The sequence below is a fragment of the Amphiura filiformis genome, chromosome 10 (genome assembly GCF_039555335.1).
Source record: "Amphiura filiformis chromosome 10, Afil_fr2py, whole genome shotgun sequence".
Lineage (NCBI taxonomy): Eukaryota > Metazoa > Echinodermata > Ophiuroidea > Amphilepidida > Amphiuridae > Amphiura > Amphiura filiformis.
The window spans coordinates 43,942,645-43,952,691 of NC_092637.1; the positions used below are offsets into that span (position 1 = coordinate 43,942,645).

A 10,047-nucleotide genomic window follows, 5' to 3' on the forward strand; every position below is an offset into this window, starting at 1 on the left:
AAATGAACCGCATGGCCCTTAGATACTTCCGTGCATACTTCTTTATGTTATACATTTTGTCTTCCTACATTGAGAATTTGCAATTCATCAAGAAAAATGTAACTGATTTTACCCCAGTGACCTATTTTAATATCTTTCTCCTATCAATATGATGCAAAGTTAAATTAGCCATACCGTCATAAAACACATATTGGCTTCATATTCAATTGTGCTACGCCTACATTCTTTTAGTATAGTGTACTTACCAAATCCGCAGCGGCAAATGACACAAGGCATCGGTTTGTAGTAAATATTCGTCTTACCTAATTGAAGCTTTCAGCTTTGAAGCACTCCTCTCTACGCCATACATAAATTATCCCAGCCACATTTCCCTAATAATCGTATGATATGAGAGGAAAAAAAGAGGTGGGGTTCGAACTCACGCCGCGCCGCTATCCTGGGTACTGCACGAGTCCAGCGCCTTATACCGCTCGGCCACATGACTTGTTGGTATCTAACTTGAAACTTATTTAAACATAAAATCTCAACTTCAACATAGGCCTACCAAGTGACAAGCAAAGACAAGCAATGTGTATTAATAGCGCTCATTTGTTAATAACTGTATGTTCTACATACAGAAATGGTGCCAATAAATGGGCCTCATATATGCACAATTATACATTATCGATTTTGACTCGCCGGGCTGCTGTGCTCGGGCACGTGGTAGGTCTACTCTTATTATACATGTGGGTCAGTATATGGAGTCTACCATTTTTCTTGTATACACGTCGATGTTTTTATCATTTATATCAAAAATCCAATTAGACCTTAAAGTTCATTTCAGGAAATAAAAGATTAGATTACCATAAAAACGACACAGTAATCTTTGGCGGGGTCTAATGTAATTTTTACATAGAATTTTTCAACTTTTTTCCTATCGTCATTTCTCACTAACTTAAAAACATATTTTGGAGTATATAAAATTGAAATAAAATTCTTTGCCTCTTAAACGACATTAAATGTGCCACAATTGGGTATCACGAATCGATATATATATGATGTGCAGTTAATATTCATATTTTTTTATACAGAGGATGCTTCAGTTTTGACATAAAAATATTTAATTGAAAACCCTCTCACTCGGCTGTTTCAAAAAGGTAACCACGCTAAAATGTGCAATAAATTAGAATTAAAAAAATTCTTATTTGAACAGCATTCTAGAAACTCTTGCCGTTTGGCGAAAAGAGGAGTAGCTTCGAAGGCGCACTGCCACTTTAACTAGGGTTGGGCGAATCATCACAATTTTTTGAAACGAGTTGCTTCTATGGCCAAATTTGCCGTAAAACACGAATCCGTGAAATATTTGACCCCCGATGACGATGACGTTTGTGAAGGAATTCTTGTGTTATCGGCAGTCAATCAACCCTAGCAGTGTCCACGTATAATACATATCAGAACGATTAGTTCCTGTGTTTAATAATATCTATTCTCAACTAGATGATGCTTTCTTTTCCCATTGATGGATCTCCTGGAAATAAATGACAGAGACAAAAGTGAACGGAATTGGCCTGGGGTACGTTCGAAGTTACTAGAATTGAAAGAAGTCAGAGATGATGCCATGGTTGCAGATGATGAGCAGTACATGATGTGGTGATTGATATATTGGACAGACAGTTATCTGAAATGTTGACGGAATATTTGGCAAAAATGTTTGCAAAATATGGGGTCCACAACTTATAAGTTCCCCCCTAAATACTGTTTAAAATAAATCGAAACATATTTGACGAAATGCAAACCTGTAAAAAATTATGGGTAGCCTTATTTGTTTTACACATGTGGACCAAATTTCAGGGTCACACGTCATTGCGTTCAGTCACAATTGTTCATTATGTAAGAAAAAAGACCGTTTTAAACAGTGTTAAAAGTTGCAGCTGAGTCCATAGGACTCAATTCTCAAACAATACAGTAGGCCTGGGATATTCATGTGTTTGTAAAAGAAAACTTAATCTTTGGTATTCTTCTTCTTCTTCTTTCTTTTTAATGATAAATGGCTGAAATGGAAGGGATATGTTAAAATGATGTAAAAACCTTATCAATGAAAACACAACACTGCAAGAGCTAACCCGAGCAATCCAACATGTATGGAACAACATGGACCAACAACGGGTCCGGAATTTAATAAACTTGCTGGTTACAGCTACCGCGTGACTGTAATGTTAATAGGCATATGCATTTTAATATACTTTAATTATTCAAGGCAACTAAGAAAATGTAAATATGAACAACACATACCCAATGTTGACGATGCCAGCGAGACACAGAGTCAGTCCGATTTACTTCAAATTGAAACTAAGAAATGCGTGCATATGTAGCAAGGCTTATACTGCGGAAACGTATAGGTGCCACGACTTGGCAAGATAATTATGTTTTAATGATTATGGTTTTTGTAGCCCTGCGGGGAAACTAGTTGGATATCCAAATTTCGCGGTTGATAGTTCTTTGTAGCCCTGCGGGGTAATCTAGTTGGATTTCCCTATTAAGCGGCGGTTGTTGGCGGTCTTTCGCGGTTTGTAGTTTTAATTTCCCTCATTCTTCATGCCCTACCCTCTATCGGGGGTTAATTGATAGTTTAAGCTTGTTGGATAACTATACTTCGCGGTGTGTGGTTCTTTAAAGCTTGTTGGAGAACTATACTTCGCGGTGTGTGGTTTTTGAAGCCCTGCGGAGCAATCTAGCTGGATGTCTCTATTGAGCGGCGGTTGTTGGTGGTCTTTCGCAGTTTGTGGTTTTAATTTGTTGGATATCCAAATTTCGCGGTTTGTGGTTCTTTGTAGCCCTGGCGGGCCAATCTAGTTGGATATCCCTAGTGAGCGGCGGTTTTTGGCGTTCTTTCGCGGTTTGTGGTTTTAATTTCTCTATTTTTTCAGGCCCTGGCCTCTATCGGTGGCTAATTTGTCTTTTTAACTGGTTGGATATCCACATTTCGCGGTTTGTAGTTTTTGTAGCACTGGGGGCAATCTAGTTTGACATCCCTATTGAGCGGCGGTTGTTGGCGATCTTTCGCGATTTGTGGTAAATTTTAAGTCGTAAATTTTAAGGTCAAATTCCTAAAATCAAAACAAAACATTGCGACGCAGATATTCACCGACTTATGCAATTTCATCATCGTATCAGTGTCTTTATTATTTGTTTGAGGCCTTTTCAAAACGTTCGTGCTATTTATGCATAAAACGGCCAATCTATCTTTACAAAATGCATCATTTTATGTAAACAAAAGGCTAAAGATAGCATTATGAGATTTATCTTTTATTATTACACTCCTCTGATCATCTACCTCCATGGCCGAGCGGTAAAGACCGGGACTGATAATCAATGATGCTTGGAATCGTTGGTTCGAGTCCCATCGCACAGTGTCAACACCCTGTATTATAAATATTTGTTTCCATACAGCTCAATACTCCGTTGAAATTAATATTCTATTATTGACACAGATAAAGAAAGTTTACATATGCATTGTGATATAGGACTTGCACCTGGAACTTAACTGAATGGGCTAAACGTGTTCCTTTATACCTATAAAGTATAATATTGTAATACTCAAAATTAAATATATCACAATTTTTACTTTGGATTTCTAAATCTTTACTTATAAAATGCAGTAAAAGATATCCACAGCAAGCTGCAAGGCCCCGCTAATTAGTGTATTGCTTTTCGAGTTAGTGTACTGGAAACAAACCCTGGTTTTACCTGAAAACAAATCAATTTTTCTTGTAATACAGGGTGTCCCATAAAAAAGAGGCCCCTCATTGCGCCCTCTTTTTCTCCTGTTTCTGAAAAGTTGATCAAATGTATTTTGTTATGTAAAGAAACCTTAAATCGTTAGCTTTAATAAACCAAAACAATTATTTCAATCGGCTCACAATTTATGAAGATATGTCTTCTTTAAGAAATGTACCCGTTTGTCACTCTGTCCACGGATGAGGTTTGGCTACATCAAAGATCTAAACGAACCACAAGGTTAATGACATGGATAGATACTAGCATTAGGCTTGGGAAAGCATTCACTATAAGCGAGGATCACCAGCTAGCTTCAAACATCTTCGCAACCCCCTATTACTGCTGCATTCGCAAGTATCCGGCGCACAAGGATGGTACGCAACGCAATTGATGCAATGTGGACTAGGGCTGAAACCTGTATTCGTCAAGGAGGCAACCATGTAGAGGGCAGAGCAGCACAGAAAACTCACTTCAAAAGAACCAAAGACAAACTAAACAGCCCTTTCAGGGTTACCTTTTATTCCAAAAAGATAAATGACTTATGCTGTCAATGAAAAAAGAAAGAAACAATAAAGTAATAAACATAATAAAACAAAAAGGCATAAAATAACCGAGAAAAACATAAGTAATTGCAAGTATAGCAAAAGAAGTCCCATCCCACATCAATTTCGCCCAAATTAATGACACTTAACAAAATCCATAACCCATAAGCCCACCGGTAAAGCACATTCCCTAAAATAAAGTTGTTATTTTATAAAGTTATCATCGAGGAATGTTTTATATTCATGCATGGTATATGCACTTTTCAATCTTTGAAGTAGCAAACCTCCTCCGTGGACAGAGTGAAAAACGGATACATTTCTTTAAAAGGGCATGTCTTCAAAAGTTATGAGCCGATGGAAATAATTGTTTCGGTTTATTAAAGCTAACGATTTAAGGTTTCTTTACATACCAAAATACATTTGATCAACTTTTCACAAATAGGAGAAAAAGAGGGCGCAATGAGGGGCCTCTTTTTTTTTGGGACACCCTGTATATACGTATGGTTATAGGCCATTATATTTTTGGTTATATATACCCTCTTGTGTCCTCCCAGCAAAATAGTGTTATGATTGCAGACCAGTTCATCTCCACTTTTTAATTCCTTGATTTTTGGTTTCTGAACAAAAGAGAAACCAAAACTAATGATTTAAAATGAGGGAATGTCTTACAATCGGATTACAATATGGTCAAGCAATATAATGTTCTTAAGGGGTGGGGTATGAAAAAGAGGGCGGAATGAGGGGCCTCTTTTTTTTGGGACACCCTGTAGAAACAAATTCAAAGTATAAACCTCTTTACAAGTGACTAACTTTGGAATTTAGAGTGCTCAAACCCATTACAGGTGAGCTATAGTAAAGTAAACTTGTTATAATACGCCCCCACTATTTTTAGTGGTTGAGCACTCTCGACTACTTTTGTAGTAGAGACTGTTCTGGTTGGCTGGGTTTGTCATGTTTTCGACACCACAGAATGTATATACTTGTATAAACATATCTGTAAATTTGAAATCATGACAAATTATCCGTCTGATGATCGGTATACCCAATGATCGTAAGTGAGGGTATTCCGTGAAACTTTAAGTAACGGTTGCCTTGCCAGAGGTCTATACTTTGAATTTGTTTCTATAGCTCACCTGTAATGGGTTTGAGCACTCTAAATTCCAAAGTTAGTCACTTGTAAAGTAAACTTGTTATATTTATTTATTTATTTATTTATTTATTTATTTATTTATTTATTTATTTATTTATTTATTTATTTATTTATGTAAGTATGTATTCAATTGTTTGTTTGTCTACATTATCGATTGATTATTTGAGTAGTTATATCACACGTATTAGAGGAGAAAGTTAGTTAGTTTAGTGGTTCTAATATATACCGTCCTTCACAATAATCTGATAATTATTTGTTATTAATTTTATATATTAACCTTATTACCAAAAAGCACCATTTAGACATTTAGCTCATAAACAGTGTGTTTTATAATTTGTAAATATAACTTGTATACAACTTTCTCGAATTATACAAACATCTACCGATATCTTTGGGTCATTAACGTGCCGGAATTTACAGAAAATATTATCCCATTTTGAAACGTTTACGATACTGTACTATATTTTATAAAAATGTGTAGCAATTTTATGCAACTATGCTGCATTTGTATGTCTTGTGTACTTTCATCGAGCTGCAGCTAGGTAAAAAATGACAATTTAACTTGATGAATTGACATTTTGAAGGAAAACCTACCCTTCTAAATGAATCCAATTATTCCTTTTCTGATTAACATTTAACGGAGATTATAATTTTATGAAACTGTTGGCACCTGTGTACATTTTATACAACGTTGCAGTGTGTGTATGCATTGTGTACTTTCATAGAGCTGCAGTTATAGTTAAAAATAACAATGCAATTAAATGGAATGACATTTTAAATGAAAACCTACCCTTTTAAATAAATCCAATTAAAAGTCTTGTCTTGTTAATATATAGAGATTTACTTTTATGAACATTTGTTTTGCATTCTGATCAACATTTTTCTAACATTATACCGTTTAACATTAGTGAACGAGGTGTGTACTTTCCTGTAGCTACGAAAAAATCGATATGCTTTCAAAGTTATATATTTTATTATAGTTGTGGTTACATTTTCAGTATTCATAATCGTGTGACTTTTCAGTCGTGTGAAATATCCTTAAAACAGCAACAAATAAATGATAATTATTGTTATTTAAAGTTGCATCCCAACACTTAAAACAAAAGCCATTTCTTAAAGACACTGAAACTAAAAAAGTCGATAGATGGAAAAATTAGTCCTGCGTACTCTGATACCAAACCACATTCGGGACGATGCGATTTTATTCCACTAAGCTGGACACATTTGAATATGAAAATGTGGATATGTCCTCCTTCAATGCCATTTAAAGGGCATATCTATTGCAAAAACAAGTTTAACTCCATTCGAAGAGAATAATTATTACATTACAAGTTGACACTCGTTGCAATTTTTTATTCGTATTTCTCCTGAAAAAAGAGAAATTGTGCTTGTAAATTCTGCCTTGTACACCAATTTACGGTCCTTCCCCCGCTAGAAGCAAGATTGATTTCCATGGCAGGAGACTGGTGACGTCACAGTAAATGAAGAGTCATGTTATATACACATGAGCCCTGGATATGAGCTCTTTTGACATTCAGTCATGTGTATAATATGCGACCTTGTTCCACGAGAAATCGGGAAGGTTCGAACAAAAGGCCATTGAAATTCATACGACGTATATATTTGCGGTTAGAATTAGTATGTTGGCCTAACCATGATCTGCCATACTTGATTATTAAATCCTCCATTGCCGTCAAAGTTTTAAATGGTATAGGCAGAATGCTGAAAAATCCTTCAACTGTTGGAATGCATAATGTATTGATTGCTTCAAGCTGAGCAATGTCGAGTTTTTGCAATAATTTGTTGAATTTTTGGAATAATTCTGACACTTGATGAGTCCAATCACCCGTCATATTGATTGAAAAACCAAGGTACTCATATGACTTATCACGTTGATATTTTTCCACAGGGTTACCTTGCAAATTGATGATAGTTTGATCAGCTTGACCACGCTTATACCAATTGTTGCCTGATCTACGTTCGTATAAAAGACATACATACATAATTATATAAAAAGCTATGCCCATACTTATTATTTTTGAATGTCACCGCTCATCATATCTGCAATGCAATATACTGTTTTCTTATGCGTTTTTTTGCTATCTGTAATCTCCTTTTCATCTCTTGGCATGGCTCTATTCACGAAAACGTGAAGACTTCATCAAATCTGCCCCGCTTTCACCAATATAATTATGATGCCAGGAGGCCCCATGTCACAGGTGGAAAACGTGCAATATCCCAAATTAACCATAATGCTGGTAGTCAAAGTATAATTGTGAAAAATGGATATACATTGATAAATCACAGAACATTGTGGTAAATTTTACAAAATTGTTTCAACTGATCAAATTGCTAAAATCGCACAAGTATCAAAAAAATCTGCCAAGAAACAGCAAAAATTTATGCTGAATTCTGCAAACTGGTGCTGAATGAGCACAAACGATCAGTGCGATTTCCTTTTTCCCCTGTGACAGGTGCCTTGGTGTTCCCTCGTGGCGTGTTTCGATCTATTCATCTGGACTTGAAGACTTGTTCAAATCTGCGCATCTTTCGCCAATCATGATACAAAGTGCATTTGTGTTGCCAGATATAGAATGTGGCATAATCGACCCATCGATTACACGAAGGCATTTGATACCACGGACTCTGGAAGAAAATACGAAAATACTAGATTTACCTTTCGTATAATTTAAGGGATCTGGAATGAGCGTTTTGAGCGTTTCGACAGTATTTATTGTGGGACATGAGAGCACATAAGACATATCGAATTGCATTCTGAATACGAAGAATGTCTTTCTGATATCAAATAATTTTCATTTTTTGAAATTCACGATATAATACAAATTTTATGAGAAATTATTCAACTTTGATATTTTTCACATTTTTGATATATAACAGTCCTCGAAGTAAATCTTAAAGTGTATGTAGCTGGGAGGAAAAGCCGACGATCAATTGAAAATGTTGACCTTTTCATATTGAAGTTATGGATTTTTTCCCAAAAGAAAAAAAAATATCCATATCTTCAATACGAAAGGTCGACATTTTCAATTGATCGTCGGCTTTTCCTCCCAGCTACATACACTTTAAGATTTATAAAGTTTACTTCGAGTACTGTTAAATATAAAAAATATCCATTTTTAATCATTTGCTATAAAATGTGTATCACGTTTCAAAAAATCAAAATTATTTGATATCAGAAGGACCTTCTTTGTATTCAGAATGCAATTCGATATGTCTGATGTGCTCTAATGTCCCACAATAAATACTGTTCAAACGTTCATACCCCACCCCTTAAGAACATTATATTGCTTGACCATATTGTAATCCGATTGTAAGACATTCCCTCATTTCAAATCATTAGTTTTGGTTTCTCTTTTGTTCAGAAACCAAAAATCAAGGGATTAAAAAGTGGAGATGAACTGGTCTGCAATCATAACACTATTGTGCTGGGAGGACACAAGAGGGTATATATAACCAAAAGTATAATGGAATATAACCATACGTATATACAGGGTGTCCCCAAAAAAGAGGCCCCTCATTGTGCCCTCTTTTTTCTTCTATTTGTGAAAAGTTGATCAAATGTATTTTGGTATGTAAAGAAACCTTAAATCGTTAGCTTTAATAAACCGAAACAATTATTTCCATCGGCTCATAACTTTTGAAGATATGCCCTTTTAAAGAAATGTATCCGTTTTCACTCTGTCCACGGAGGAGGTTTGCTACTTCAAAGATTGAAAAGTGCATATACCATGCATGAATATAAAACATTCCTCGATGATAACTTTATAAAATAACAACTTTATTTTAGGGAATGTGCTTTACCGGTGGGCTTATGGGTTATGGATTTTGTTAAGTGTCATTAATTTGGGCGAAATTGATGTGGGATGGGACTTCTTTTGTTATACTTGCAATTACTTATGTTTTTCTCGGTTATTTTATGCCTTTTTGTTTTATTATGTTTATTACTTTATTGTTTCTTGCTTTTTTCATTGACAGCATAAGTCATTTATCTTTTTGGAATAAAAGGTAACCCTGTAAAGGGCTGTTTAGTTTGTCTTTGGTTCTTTTGAAGTGAGTTTTCTGTGCTGCTCTGCCCTCTACCTGGTTGCCTCCTTGACGAATACAGGTTTCAGCCCTAGTCCTCATTGCATCAATTGCGTTGCGTACCATCCTTGTGCGCCGGATACTTGCGAATGCAGCAGTAATAGGGGTTGCGAAGATGTTTGAAGCTAGCTGGTGATCCTCGCTTATAGTGAATGCTTTCCCAAGCCTAATGCTATTATCTATCCATGTCATTAACCTTGTGGTTCGTTTAGATCTTTGATGTAGCCAAACCTCATCCGTGGACAGAGTAAAAAACGGGTACATTTCTTAAAGAGGATATATCTAATTTGGTGCAGCGATGGGTTCACCGGTCAGTCCCCTCAGAGCGAACATCTCTGCCCCCTTTTGGTTAGAACAGCGTGTCATCCTTACTGCCCCCTTACAGTGTAAACCCCGCCTCTGGAAACGCAATGTCGACGACATTTTAGAAATTGTTCAAAAAGACTCAGCTGAAACATTGACGGAACACCTGAACCAGTAATCTTTGGCGGGGTA

The 10,047-nt window shown here is 35.9% G+C and overlaps 1 protein-coding gene across 1 annotated transcript in view; it reads right to left on the reverse strand.

Annotated features, from left to right (window-relative positions):
• Window positions 1-312, reverse strand: part of LOC140161914 (medium-chain acyl-CoA ligase ACSF2, mitochondrial-like) — an 83,166-nt gene extending 82,854 nt beyond the window's left edge. The window contains exon 1 of the mRNA XM_072185209.1: window positions 246-312. The gene's annotated coding sequence lies outside the window, so the exon portion shown is untranslated. The remainder of the gene's footprint in view (window positions 1-245) is intronic.
• Between the last annotated feature and the right edge of the window lie 9,735 nt (window positions 313-10,047).